Below are 15,474 nucleotides of genomic sequence, written 5' to 3'. Positions count from 1 at the left end.
CAATATTAAGGCAAATAGCACAGACTTTTTCTTTTTTTTTTTAATGAAAGCTCTTTAAGTTGAGCAACGGTTCTGAAATGAGAAATTACATGCTCATGCATGTGTCCAGTCTGCATATGTCCGTAGAGCGCTCTGCACAGTCTGTAACCTCAGGCAAAGCAAATTGCTGGCTTGTCTAGAGAGATTTCATTTGCCTCCCACCGGCTTGGCAGAGCAACCTAAAGTCTGCCTGTAGCTGAGCATGTTGATATGCGCTAAATGTGTTCTGGGACCCTTGCAGAATTATGATCCCTCACTTACAATACCAATATTACTAGCCTGAAGCTCAGAAGAGCACATCAGGATAATGTCTAACAGAAATAAGAGACTGTTCCCGATTTCCGTTTGTAAGTGTAAAACATCTAACACGAGTGAATCTTAAATTCAAATGTGCACAAATATCGCCAGTTACTTGTTGGTAAGCTTGGCACTGTGTGGGCAAGTACCAGTGTGTGCTAGAGCCCATATAGTTTTAAAATTGGTGTAGATTACAGGTCATTTGTTGTTGCTTTCAAATTGAAATATAACTTGGATGGTATCTTTTATCACTATTTTTATGATAGTCAGAAGAAAAAGAAGCTGTTATTTTTTTGTGTAGTCATAACTTGGTCTTTTTTGCACTTTATTCATATGATCCCTTCCTAGCATTTTTTTTCCCCCAGAAGAAAGCAGGCATGGATACATCATAATCTATTTTTAAAGTCCTTTTCAGTAAAATGCTATGCTTGATCTTGTATCTGAGATATTGTATTTTTGAGTTCAGGAACGTTCCTATGAAAAATGCAGTGTTTCAGTCCATTAGTTACTCACTTTATTTTGACCCAGCTTTAACTGGATTGAACATTGTGCAAATGAGAGCTGGGAAATGGCCTTCAGTAGAATGAATGATTTGATGATCTCCACTAATTTATAATAGGACAATGACTACATTAAGGAGATGTTCTGTGATTTTTTCTTTTTTTCTGTCTTAGAAAAGACTTCAGGTTACAAACTAACAAAAAAATGGAGCTGACTGCTGTTCCTATTTTATATCCCCCACCCAAATATTTTTCTATTATATAAAGTTCTAACAAGTTCTTCATAAGTACAAAATCCCTTACGTATACGTCTTGCATCTTCCTCTCATTTGTCCAACCTCTTGCTCTCATTATAGCAGAACCTGCAGCTCAGGCTTCACTTTAAACTGCTGTTCATATAAATGTTTTTCAAATCTCTCCTCCACTATTTGCAAAGTCTTACTTCTCTGAGTCCATAGTGTTCAACAGGAGAAAGTCTGTTTTGGTAAAACATATCTGCTCGTGGTTTTCTTTTTTTGTTTCCTTTGCTTTTAGATTACAATGAGAAGACCCTGATTAAAATGTCAGATTCCCCACCAGCTATGAAGTTATACCACCAGCAAAATTAGCTAGCTAGCAATGGGAAAAAAATCTAGTGTGGACTGTGCTCATCTATAACAAGAAAATTCCCAGCAGGTTTCTAGGGCAGCTTCTGTGAAACGGTTGTCCAGCAGTGCTCTCCCATGCAGTGAAGGCTTCTGGCAAAATCCTTTCCAGTCAGGTTTCACCAGAGAGCAAAGCAGTAGGCTCCCCCAGAGAGAGAACGCTTAGTTGATCAGGAAGGAAGGATGAGAAAGGGTGATACAATGTCCTGAATTTATATCCAGTCCATTTAAAAGCATCACTTACAAGTGCTGAAAAAGTATACTGTGTGTGAACAAAATTGCTGGTGGGAGTTGTTCACAGCTCAGAACATTCCAGTCAATAAAAGCTGACATAGGGTTGAAACGATGCTGTGAGGAGGGTGTTTCAGAATGTCTACTGTTACCTGTCTGCATTTGATTATCAATTCAATCATTTTAAATTATATTTTCTGTGTATGAACCTTGAAGTGGCTTCTAGGTCAAGCTAATCAGAACAGTTAAAATCACCTTCTTGCTGTCCTATGGGGTCTCATTAACCCACACAGAAGAGGAAACCTGCCACTTCTTACTCTTTCATTTAATTTCTGCTCAAGTAACCAGCCTATTTCTACTTGTCTGAGTTGACACTTAAAGAAAAGAAACATTACATTTATAAAAACTCAGGATGAATTTTGTTTTATTTTTTGATGCATAAGATGGGACTTCCTTGTGACACGGCCTTACCTCCTGATCCGATTAATATAGGAGCAGTCAGGGTGCCATGTGCCAATGTTCTGAACCCCAAAATCCCCTTGCGCATGAGCCTGGACTTGTACTAGGCAGGCAGGGTGCAGTGCTGACCTTCATTTCAGCATCAGCTGAAACCTGCGGCATGTACTTTCACTGAAAAATCTGTTCTTTAGTAGAGAAAGGATGTATTTTATGAAGTTAATAAATATTAATTCTCTAAATGCTCTAATTATAGCAACTTAAGTATAAGATACTTAAACTAAGCTTATGACCTATAGAGAGGCAACAGCTGACCTTTTAGGAAAAAGATGGGCACTTGCAATCAGTAAGTCATGGACAGGTGAAATCATCTCTGAGACCCTTTTTCTCTCTACTGACTATATAAAAGCAGCCTAAACAAGATTGTACCATATGCCTGACTTTCAGAATGCTGAAGTAGATGAGGTGAATTCTACCTTTACGCAAGTGCCTTACTAGGGGTTAATGCCTGCTAGCACTTGCTGGTCATCATCATGCTGCTTAGCCAGCATACGTTTACCATGAGCAGAAGGTGAGAGAAGACCACTAAAGCCCAGAAAGACCAAAGAAAGGAAAAGGTAGATTTAGCTTAGTAATATTAATGACAGAGAAAGGGAAAAAATATTGTTTCCTATCCCTCCTCAGATTGTTTGTATATGTTAGACTAATTTGAGGATTAAATGGAAATGGAAATAGTAACAATAATAGCATTTGTTAAAGCACAATGATTTTCAAAGATATCTAAGTTTTATGTTAGATACACTCTTAAGTATTGCCTGTTCAAGAGACATTTTCCCATATCTTCAGTCTTTTACCAATTACTGAGAACTTAAAAATCATAACTGGATGCATCAGAAACGTATATCTGGGACCTAATTTTGTCTTTTCTCTTTTCAGTATTAAATAGGATGTTCTCTTTAGTATGAGTTCAGCCTCCAAAACTCATCTGCAAGTATGACTAGGGAGTTGAATGGATTATTCAAAGCATGTATGTTTGCAGCTTCGAAGAGGATTGTTTTGATTCCATTCATTAGAACAATAGTGAGAATAGCATCCAAATGTACTCACTGTGACTGCCCATAATGCTTTTATGCATATGCATGGACACAGTCTTTTGTTGTCACGTGGACTCTGTGCGTCAAGTCTGAATCGTGTTGTACTTACTAGTTATTATAGGAATGCTTTCTCATCTGATTTTTTTTTCCTGTTATCAATTTAAATCTTAAAAGGCAAGCAAATAAATTTTCTGAGCCATCATCTTTTAAATTATGTACTAACATTTAAACACCAGCAAGTTTGAAGTCTGTAAACATCCACAGTCATTCAGTACTTTTGTCAAAGTAAATGAAGCCACTGACCATTTAGAACCAGTTGAGCTCTCTCTGGTGGCTAATTTCAGTTTTACAGTTTCTTATTTGTTTTCCTCAAATCATCAAATCAATAATCTTTTAAAATAATGCCCCAAATTAAAATTCTCCTCCCTAATGTTTCTAAGCATTTCCGCAGCTATGATGCAGATGGGTATGATGGAAATACAGGACTGAAGTGATGCTCTGCCATCACTGAATCATTACGGTTTGAAAAGAGCACTAAGATCACCAAGTCCAACCATCAACCCATCCCCACCATGCCCACTAACCATGTCTCTCTTTGCCACATCCTCTCAGCTCTTGTACATCTCCAGGGATGGTGACTCCGCCACCTCCCTGGACAGCTTGTTCCAATACCTCACCACTCTCCATAATTAGCACAGAAAGGTAAATGGTGCCAGACAGTTTCCAGAGCATCCCCTCTTTTGTGAGACAGCTCACATGTTTATCTATGGGTTACAGATGGGGCCTTCATGGGCTAAGTACATCCCAGTTCCAGAGGCAGCTGTGCTGCCATGGTCATGTTCATAGGTTTTCTTCGTTTCTGAAAGCTGTGATAAATGCAGAGCTAGCCAGGGCAAGTCCTGGCACTCTCTGCAGCATAGCTAGTATAAAGATACAATGGTACAATGATACAATAGGTTGATGTTTGTGCTTGGAACAAGGTCCAGACTCAGGTGGCAGCTTAGTATAAATTATTTTAATCTTGATGAGGCAGCAGCAGTTAGACCAGCTGAAGACTTGTGAGGTTGTCCCACCCCTTCTTCCTGCTGAGCTGCAGCTGTTCCCCAGGAGGTGTCATCCAGACACTGTTCTTGTTCACTGTCTGGCTGAACAGAAAATCCCAGGGAATGCCTACAAAGACTGAGTGCAGAGCTTTGGCCAGAGAAGTCTCTTTTAAAGGAGGTGAAAATTAATGGAGATGAAAATGGTGGAGTGGGAATGCTTCCTGTGTTTATCACATGCAGAGAGGCCAGAACAGGTTTGTTTGTTCCTGTTTGCTTCAGAAAATGGGCAACGGTATAAGAGGCAAGGGTGACTTCTGGTACAGCTAGAAAACAGTACATATTTAATATTCCCACAGTCTTCCTGTCAAAACATTCTGTGCTATGTGAGATGAACAATGTAGTTCATAACAACAATAATAACTTTATTAATAATAATTTTATTTTTATAAAGTACATTTCTGTGATGAATAGCATCATAGAATATCCCAAGTTGCAAGCAACCCACAAGGATCATTGTGTCCAACTCACAGCTCCACACAGTACCACCCAAAATCAGTTTGTCTGAGAATACTGTCCAAATTCTCCTTGAACTGTGGCAGCTCAGTGCCATGACCACTGCCCTCTGGTGCAGAACCCAACCTGACCCACCCAAGCTGCAGCTCCATGCCATTCCCTCATGCCCTGTCGCTGTCACCAGAGAGCAGAGCTCAGCACTGCTCCTCTGCTACCTGTGAGCAGCTGTAAGCTGCCATGAGGCCTCTCCTCAGCCTCTTCTGCTCTGGGCTGATTAAACAAAGGACTTCAGCTGCTAGTCCCCTTTACTGGTCTGTTCATGTGTTTGATTTTTCCAGTAAGCAGACTTGCCTGGGCAAGAGAGAAGCTGGCTAGCTCTTATCACTCTGGCTGCTATATGCTGGGTTTGGGGAATACTCTGTAACCCTCATAGGCATCACTCTGGGCTTGCATAGGTTTCTGTATTTTGTTACAACAGAATTGGAATAACTGTGCATATTATTGTTCAAAAACTCAGAATTTATTTTAATAAGCATTCTTCACAGGGCTGGAAAAAGATTTGATCCTCTGGGAAGAGTGAGTTGAAAATGACAGGTGTCTTTGCCTGCTGGATCTTCAGCTCCCTTACGACTGAAAACACGTTGAGGCTAATCCTTCAAGGCTAAAGAGACCCGGTTAAAGTTTATCCTTCCACAAAGGCTAGCTAAAGGTTCATGCATAATTTAAGTCATACTTGCACTCTGTTTTAAGGTTTTAGGTGAGACTTAAATGACTTATCAGCCTTAAGCTGAATTTTCCCCCAGAGAAGCAATCTGTATGCAAAAAGTAAATCAGAGGTGCATTAATTTCTTCAGTACATAACTTCAGTAAAAAATAGGGTATTTTTTTTTGTTTGTTTTATGACCTGAACCACCTAGAAAGCAATGAAAAAAGCAGCGCATCACTGAGATGCCAGCTCTCCTCCTAAGCATGAAGGTAATGCTCTGTGACACTAATGTAGCCTTGCACCATCTGCTTTTTCAGTCAATAACACTCAAAGCAGTTCCTTTCAGAATTCATTCATTTTAAATGTTTAAATTTTCAGTGGAAAATGTGTAGATCATATCATTCTTTTCATATGTTTTTGTTTATATTGAATATATATTTTAAAATCAAAGAAACTAAAACTGTATGTTAACAAGAGAGAACCTAGTTGCAAAGTTCTTGGAATATGCTTTTCTGTGTTGTAAGCTCTTACTGATACAGAGGTACAAATCCTTAGGTGGTAAGGCAGGTATTTGTGTTATTCAGTAACTTTTTAAATAAATGTTTTAGAACAGATCGTAAAGAGGAGAATCAAGTACTCAGTGTTTCTTTTTCAATAAATCTCATAATGAACTAAAAACTCAGGATGGGCTGACAAACATAATCAAGAGTTTTGTGCTTTTTAGGTTTGGGAAGTTGACACGTAAACTGTAACCTCGCACTGAATAGAGCTATTCAAACACACAAGTGTGGATGCCAGCTCAAATCACATCCAATGTCATCTGGGGAAAGAGGAGGGGCTCTAAAGAGTTATTCAAGGAGAAGTTATTTTCTCAGTGGCAAAACCTGAATATTCTCATACCAAATATTATATACCAATGGTCCTTCGATATTAGAACATGCATCAAGTCCTTATCCCTTCAATACTATGCCCTGTAGTACTAGAGGCCACATGCAGTACTGTTTTTTCCTAACGCCCATGCCTAAGGACAGGTACGGTCTTTTCTTGCAAATCTGGATCTATTTCCTTATCAAAGCCTTTGTCACCATCAGCTTATGTTGTAAATGCCTCTACTTGCCAGTGTAAACACTGAAACCAGCGAAGCTGTGGAAGAATTTGGAAGTCCTATACAGTCGAAATTTTATGTTGGCAATCTATTACATGTATTGTGAAAACTAACTTTTGTAAATGCTCTTACTATTTTGGGATGGCATTTATTTATTAATCTATATTATTAATATTATTTATTTATGCATAAAGGTAAGTGCTGAAGCAACAGTGAACCCTGAGGAAGTCTTCTGTGCACAAATTTGAAAGTATCACAGAGAATGCATTTGTATGGAAAAAATTGAAAGTGACACCAGAGAAGCTACTGTATAATGTGAACAGACAAAGCAAAAGGGCTACATGACAATCCAGAGAGAGAAAGAGAACTGTCAGATAAAATATAAAGGTGGAGCAATCACAGCACTTTAGGCTGTTTAACTCTATTGATGCCATGCCAGGAGGGGTGCCAGGATTTATCATATAATTTACATTCATCATTCTGTGTATAACAAACCACTAAGGCCTAGATAATAGTTATTAGAAACAAATATCCTCAGTAGAGTTTCCTATCAACTTATACAGTATACTCATATATATGCAAAGGATTAGAGCAGAGAAAGGGCAGAAGAACCTAGATATGCTTATGCTTTCCTTAAATCAGCTATTTTTCCAGGAGACAGGTTAAAAAGGAACATTGTTATTTGCACTCTGTTTCTATACTTGCCACAAGCTATATTCAAAGGTCTTATTGAGTTGTACCCAGGGAGTGAGCAGCTTAATAATATATATGTGTTTGTGTGAGTGAGTGAGTGAGTATGTATGTCTATATAAATATACACATGCATATACTGAGTTTCTTGTTCTCATTTGTAGCTGATACCCTGGCAGATCTTTCTCAAACTGTGATGTGAACTGGCAAGTGGGCTGCCAAGAGTGAGATGAAAGAGCATGACAGAGACTCCAGAGTATGGTAATAGTATTTTCATCACAGCCATTCTTACACTGCTATTTTATTTATTATTTGTTATATGCCTGGAGTATGCCTGACACATTGCAAGACAAAAGGAAAGATGCTTCTCTTGTGTCCTTAATTCATTTTGCTATGAAACACAGAAGCTGTGCCTTCTGTAAAAGAAGAGATGCAGGTTTTCTTATTTCTGTGAGGCATAAGCCTTTCAAAAGAAAGAAATAGCATCCCAAATTGTAGGAACTCAAAAATAGTAACCTGTGAGTTCTGTGAGATACTTAAAGATCTGAATAAATTGTTTCTGTGATTGCTATCTAATGGAAAGATTTTTCTTGCCTAAATATTTTGTTTTTCGAAGAGACAACTGCATATTTTTCACAGAAGTACAGCTAATGTGTGCTCCTCCTACATCCCCCTCACTGCTAGAGACTTGTATCCCATTTCTGCTCTACAGAGATACAATTTATGTTTCAGCAGACTCAGTGTATAACTCTTCTCTCTGTGATATGCCCTAGGTTCCCTAAATAAGGGCCTATTCATCTCTGATTTTTGGATCTTATCAAGATGATCCTTGAAGTAAATAGGAGTTACGTTTATTAAGTAGAAATGTTATTAGTTATCAAAGATGAATTATGCCTTGATAGCTGCAGTTCTCCATGAATCTGCTGATAGACCTCTGAATTAATGTAACAAAATGCCTCTGGTGAAAATTGCACCTTCCCTGAGTAATTTTGGCACTTGAATCTTTCCCAAGGGCTGAAATAGCCATGTGTGTGACATGCTCACACTCAACTAGATCAGAAATTGACAAGTGTCTTTATATTTTTTAATAGAACTGAGCTGGCAGTTGGCATATCTAACCTAGTTTATTTAAATTGTTGTCACAAAGTACTTATGAGTATGAATGGATAATTTAGAACTTTTTATACCTGATGAGTGGTCACACACATATTGGTGGGGAACAAATGCATGCATAATATAAAGTGATTGAACTTAAAGGATAATGAAGAATATATTCAAATGGAATCATTTTGTTCTTTCACTCTAATTTGAGTTTAATAACATAATTAATGGTGACGTATTTAAAGGTGTTGTAGTTAAGTTGGTATCCATGCAGTTGGACAACCTTCTTTCTTGGTGCATTTGTACCATTCATTCCACAACAGAGTATTGATAGATGCTTTTAGTTTTCATACAAAAAAAAAAGCAGTGCAAGCAGTTTCATGGTATTTTATGAAAAGTTTTGATGAGAGAGACCTGCAAATACGAGATCTGCTCACTGTTTTGGCTGAGCAGAATCTTCGTGAGTAGACATAGCCAAATATGAAGAGAAGCGAAGACTAAGCACAGAAAATGTCCAAGAAAATGTTCATGTGGCATTACTTTAAAGAAAATTGAGGAGTCAGACATTTGTTGTTGCCAGAAAGCAGCTTGGAATGAGAAGGAAATAATCGCAAACTTTGCGTTCTGTTGTTTTTAGTTACTGCCTTGTTCCAGAAGATATGACTTTCTGGGTGATCTTATTAAGTATGCACAACAGCACCAAAGATATACGGCAGTTGATCAAATTCATCAATTTAATAATCAAATTTATATGAAAGCTGTGCATAATGACTGACTGATTGAAAAATGGGTCCATGTGTAAAAACTTATTAAAAACTTCATTTCTGATTCTCCCGGAACTTTTACGCTTTTCTGATTTTTTTTTTTTTTTTTTTTTTTTTTTTTTTTTCAGAGACAATAATGAACGTACTCTTGAGCTTCCTATTTGGAGGCAGGCAGTTTGACATTACGTGGTTATATTAAAGCCTCAACTGAGAGTGTGATTATATTTCCTAATCCTTTTATAATACGCTAATAGCTGGGATCTTTCAAAATAAACTTAATTAAATAGTTCCCTTGATGTGCTAAGTTAAGCATTGAAACAACTAGCATGGCATAAATCATTTAACAGCCTTTATAAATGCATTTTTCCCTGGATTTTCATGCATCTGTGTCATGCTCAGAATCACCCGGTTCAGTTCCAGGAAATTCAGAGTATACTCGGAATGCCATGCATGTTATGCTCAGAGCGCAGGAATGGCTGCAGATTTGATGAGCAGAAGGCGGCAGTTCTCTTTTTGTCTCGGGTTTCAGCGGGGATGGGGAGGTAAAGGGAGAACAGGGAAGTTTCAGGATGTTGATGCACAGCACTAAGCTGGTCAAGCAATCCGCACATTGTCGACACAAATCCCGTCCTTTATTATTGCATTTTCTGGTATTACCTAATTATGTCTTGATAATATTCCATGGCCTTTCACCTCCAATTTAATGTAACTTCCCTTTTGTATGTGGAAAACAGGCAGGGCTTGATGGCAGCGGGGCTGTTCCCACCCCGCACTGTCTGCGTGGTGATGATGTGTGAAATAGTGTCCTCTGCTGCACGAACCGACACAGTGCGCCTGCCTTGAGTTGCCCCGCAGGAAGGCAGGCTGGAGTGGGAAAGCTCCAGTCTTGAACAGCAATCCTGATCTAAAGGTAACATTTTCCCTAATAGTGGGAATATGATCTATTTTAATAACTAAATCAGCTGACAGAAATGGATGCCTTGAATGGAGGATTGGTCCATTGCAAAAGCCTGTGACAGCTATTGATATTGTTGCTGAGTTTTGTCTCTTTCATAAGGATAAAGGGGACAGTTACATACTGTTACAGTGTTCTTAAGTTGAAACTAAAGACATTTCATTCTTTAAAGCACATGAAGGGTGTGAAGATGCTCAGCGCTGGACATCTGTGGAGACTGGTAGCCTTGACTGAATTAATCTGAAAAACTACCAAGGTGATTAATTCAGCTTAGGTTTACTGAACTTAGTATGATTACACAAGCCATGAGGATAGAAAACAAGAGCCATTGCAATGAATTTAGTGTTAATGAAAACAGTGTTTTAAATACTGTTAACTACTGCCTGCGATATTGAGAAGTACAATATACAGCATGGAATTTTATAACCTGACTCAGCCATGAAGAATTTCTCTTGCCCCATATTATTGTTTCCTTCCCCAGACCTGTGCAGAGTACATCACATGATGGTTCACTGATGCACAATAAAACATGAGTGAGTTACTTTTCAAACTTTACTCAAAATGAAATGTGGCATTTATTTGGCTTTTGTACCTCTCAGAGTACTGTAGGAACAATGAGCAGGCATTCTTAATCCCTTTTATGCAAACTGGGACAGATAGAAGTATTAGAAAAATGTCCTCTTTGTCAAAATAACTCCAGCTTTCCTATGTCTATTGCTACTCTGGATAATTCGTAACTTTTGGAAGATAGGTTTGAGTGGATGAAATAAACTCTTGAATTAATCCAGGCTTTTTATTTTTTTAAGAATATTACTGATGGTCCATTATTAGTAATTGACTTCACCATCAAACAGCTGACAACCAGACTGAGTTTATGCAGTTAGCAGGAAATGTCATGTCTTTATTGTCTCTTTCAGATTTTCTCTAGTTCTGATGATGTTATGTTTGGAGCATTCTTTTGATTATTTGTTGTTTTTTTTTAACATTCAGAATTTGAGAGTCCCAGCATGAATATGACAGAATTTCTTTTCTGATTTTGTTTATTCATGGTTTGGACCAGTTTTCTTGACAGCTGTAAGAATGCAGTATCCTTCTCTTTAACTTGCACTGCTGCTATTTCTCTTTGTAGTATGAGGTAATGCAACACTCTTTCATAAGGCAAATTAGAAATAAATTATACTTAGAGGAGTGGATTTGTAGGTGGAGTTCCCTAACACCTAAACACAGTGGAAGCAATATGAGTCCATTAACCTGGGAAAGAATATTCTAGGAAGTATGTGTTATGAATGAGCTTGCAGTACAGTATGACAACTCAGTGATTTACTGTGGATGGAAGCAGATCAGGTATAACAAATGATTCTGCTCAGAGTCATGCTATTTACCAGCTGTCATGCTGCTCTTAAAAGACTGGGGCAAAGAGAGGTTTTCTTCTCCTGTTTTTGCAGAGATTTTGCTGTAACAAAATAAAGTGGAATGCATTCCCTCTTCCACATTATTCCTGCTCATAGAAGTTACTGTTTTGGCAAACAGGTATTTTAGAAAAAATAGTTTTTGAAAACAAAACAAACCACTTGTTCTAGTCAGCTTTTCTATACATACAAACCTAGGTGATGAGAATATTGCCTAATACATTAATGCTTAGATTTCAATAAGAAGCCATTTTCTTGATGCTGATCGAGCAGTGTTTTGAAAAATATGGCAAAAGATTTTCAAAAATCAAATTTTGACCATTCTTATATTTTCTGAGCAAAACTGAATGCAGCGGATAACACAGTCTTTGATCATAACACTCTAAACAATAAGGGGAAATATCTCCTCATGTTTTAAAGGGGTAAGTGGCAAATTTTGAACTAGATACAGTTTTATTCAGAGCAAGATACATTTTTGTGACCTGAAAGATGCTTGGAGGTTTTTAGAGGAAAATTTATCACCATATCAAGTAGCAAATGATACAGAAGAGGACAGACTATCAAATGAAGCAAGAAATAACTCCATTATGTAAGATGTCTAAAATCTCTGCTATATTTGACATAGTTAAGAATATGATTGGACTGTTTGATATTTTCTAATTGACCTTTTTATTCAATAAAGCTGTGCAAGTTTTTTGTTTTTTGTTTGTTTTTTTTTTTTTTTTAAGTATGAAAGAAAAATGTAATGGAATTCATGGAAAGCAGCCAACCTATTATTTAATATTTCACATGACTGCATAATGTTATTGATGGATAATGTGCAATTTGGTGGAATATGGCAAGGAAACTCATGCATGGTATTCCACTTATATGTACAATTCACTGAGTAAATTAGTTTTCTTCATTTTTCCTCTTATTTTGCTATTAGAAGAACAAATAGAAATGAGGAGACATAACATGAGGTATAGTTTTTCTGCTGAATTATACTTTTATTTTATAGATTTTGAAAAAAGTTTTTGATGTAATTATATAAAACTGATGTAAAAGTATGATGGTTGACTAGTGTAAAACAAGAGCTTAACGGTAGATTCAGAATTGCATTTTTAGCATAACATCATAAATAATGTCTCCAAATCATAACCATGGAATACCTCAGGGGATTCTGAAACCTATTTGCAAATAAAGAAAAACTCATAAATCTTATCACTTTCTGAAGAAGAAAGAATATATAGCATGTTCCCACTAGATACTGTAGATAATTTTGAATGGATCAGATCTTAGGAAAACCTTTGTTTCAATACAAAGCTAGTTTCCTTGTCTGTTTTGATGCTGCGAGATTGCTATTACTAATTTTCATTAAACATTCATTTGAAAGGTGTTCATGCTGTTCTTTGCAGCTATGTTGCTCATTAGCTCTTTTGTTATTTTTTATTAGAGCATAAAGAAAAGTTACTTTAGTTCAGCCACATAATTCTAACTTGTCTTTGCCTTTTCTATGCTACACAATGTTTTCTGGATAATAAATTTTCAACCTCATTTGTCTATTTGGTTTTCAAGATGTGAAAGCATCTTTAAGCTACTTTTTATGGCATGTTTTACCCTTATTGCTGGTAGCAGATTTTATGGCTATTGTGTCATAAGCTATGCTGCAGTGATACATGGCTATATAAAGGAATCCAGTCCTTAAAGACTTGCAAAGCCTGATGGATATTTTCATACCAGCTTGTTAACTAAGTCACAACCTTTCAGAATTGCTTAAGGGCTCGAGGCAATCCAAAGAGGAGTCATTTGGAGAATCGTCTTTCCAGACTGCTCTTCTCAGCTCGCTAGACAACAAAGGTCTTTTTGTAATTGCAGTAAGCTATGGATTTCTATAAGTGGGAAAGAATCGTTCTGTATGTCCTGTGTTCTTATATTCTTATTTAAACATCCATCATTGGCCAGGCGCAGAGAGAGCATACTAAACCAACAGAATCTCTGGTTTGACTCACTACATCAATTCTGTTACGTATGCTACCTCCTCTGGTAGTTAGAATATAAATTAATATTTGATTAATATGCATTCATCAGTTATGGAGGTTCTATTCTTCAGTTCTGAGAAAGGTTGATAAGATTTGCTGTTCAGGCTTGTGCAAGGCAGGAAAATAAGAGGTGGAGGGGGACAGAGCAGTGATACTTTCTGAAACTTCCAAGATCATTGTTATAAGAGCTGTCTCAATTTCAGTTCAGCATCTCTTCCATCATCCTCTGAAGTTATACAAATTTAAATTAGATTAAACTGGAAATGTGGAAACAATTCAGTCAGTGGTGCATAAGGAGCAGAAAACAGGTCTCCTCCTCTTCTTTCAAGCTACAAAGAGCAAACGATCTATTCTTCCATTATTAAAATGTAGTTCCTAAAATTCAAAGGGACATAATCCATGGAATAAGAAAATGCTGGTAAGGCACAGGTACTTGGAAGATTACAGTGTCTTATGTAAACCTAATGGAAATGTAACGTGTTTTTTTGAAAACCAGAGAAGTTTGAATGCAGGCTTTTTCAGCTCTTTTTGGGCAGTGTCCATTGCAGTCATGTGCTGCAATAACACAAAATAGCTGTCACTAATAGTATAGACCTATTCTATGTGCAGAAATAGACTCAGCAGGAAAGATCATTTTTAAATTGTAGAAAACACTAAAACTCAGAATCTGGATGGCTATTATGGATAAAGCATTTTAAATAATGAACAAGGTTAAAGATAATGTAATATGGGAAAGTAAAGTGGATAAACCTAGAGTATATTTGGCAGAAGAATATGATTCTGTTTTGTGCCACCAGGATCGCAACAAGGACAAGTATTATTCATCAGGTTCTTTACACTGCTTTCCCAGAAAGGAAGAAACAAGATGAGAGGGGAGGTTCACAGATATTTCTTATCCATATCCTCACCCTTCCCCTCCTCCTCCTACAGAAGAAAAGTTCATTTTTCTTTAATGAATTTTATATTGGGTTTTGAAATCTGAAGGTGGAAGGCACAGTGCTGTTATTATTACTTATTGTTATAGGGGACAACATGGGTATTGCCATCAAAGAATCTGTCTCTCAGAGTTAGGTTTGAAATTTGCAGTCCTCAGCTTTCTGGTGAGGTTTAAGGAATAAGTTCTGTTGTTTGTAATATATGAAGCAATAAATGGCTACTGAGAATGATTAATAGCCAAAGTGAAACTCAGGCATTTCATTGATCTCAAAAGCCATTTATTGCAAGTATATGAAAGCAATAGAGATTATTGCTATTATACAACAAACAGTAAAATCCAAAAGGAGAAAAATTCATTTTTTTCTTGTGAATGCTGAGAAAGTGTACTGCACTTTTCCTCTGTGCTGGATTTTCCATCAAAACACATGCTGGAAGAACAAGTAGGATCAATAACATCACAGACACAGCTTTAAATACTGATTAAATGATCAAGGACAGACACTGTTTGAGGATAAGGTGAAAAATTGTTCACAAAAGCAGCTGGTGCAGAACAGAAGTGACCTGACTGGACAATGAGGGTTTTGTGTGCAGATATGTTGGAATATTTCTGGCTGAAATTCTGTGCTTATTATATAACCTCTCTTGATTAATTGAGCCTCGCTGCCAGGTTGTCGGCTACAGCTGAGGTACGTCTGGCATGACCAACAGGAATTGGCACACCAGACTGCTGCTAAGCTCTACTTTGTTCTGCCCTAAGCCTAGGACAGAATTTTTGCCAATCTGGTTCCCCAGAATAAGACTGCATACCCAAGGAGTCTCTACTACAGCCAGCTTTACTGGGGTACAGTAAAGTATTGCCTCTGCCATAGCCTGCTTGCCATTTGAATGTTTGATGGCTTAGATGTTCCTGTTGTGCTTATGTGGAACATGAAGCTTTTCCTTCACATACACACACACACACTCCCCCCCC

The sequence above is a fragment of the Lagopus leucura genome, unplaced genomic scaffold (assembly GCF_019238085.1).
Source record: "Lagopus leucura isolate 7727_CA_CO unplaced genomic scaffold, USGS_WTPT01 Super-Scaffold_739, whole genome shotgun sequence".
In the NCBI taxonomy this organism is placed as follows: Eukaryota; Metazoa; Chordata; class Aves; order Galliformes; family Phasianidae; genus Lagopus; species Lagopus leucura.
This window is presented reverse-complemented; position numbering follows the sequence as displayed.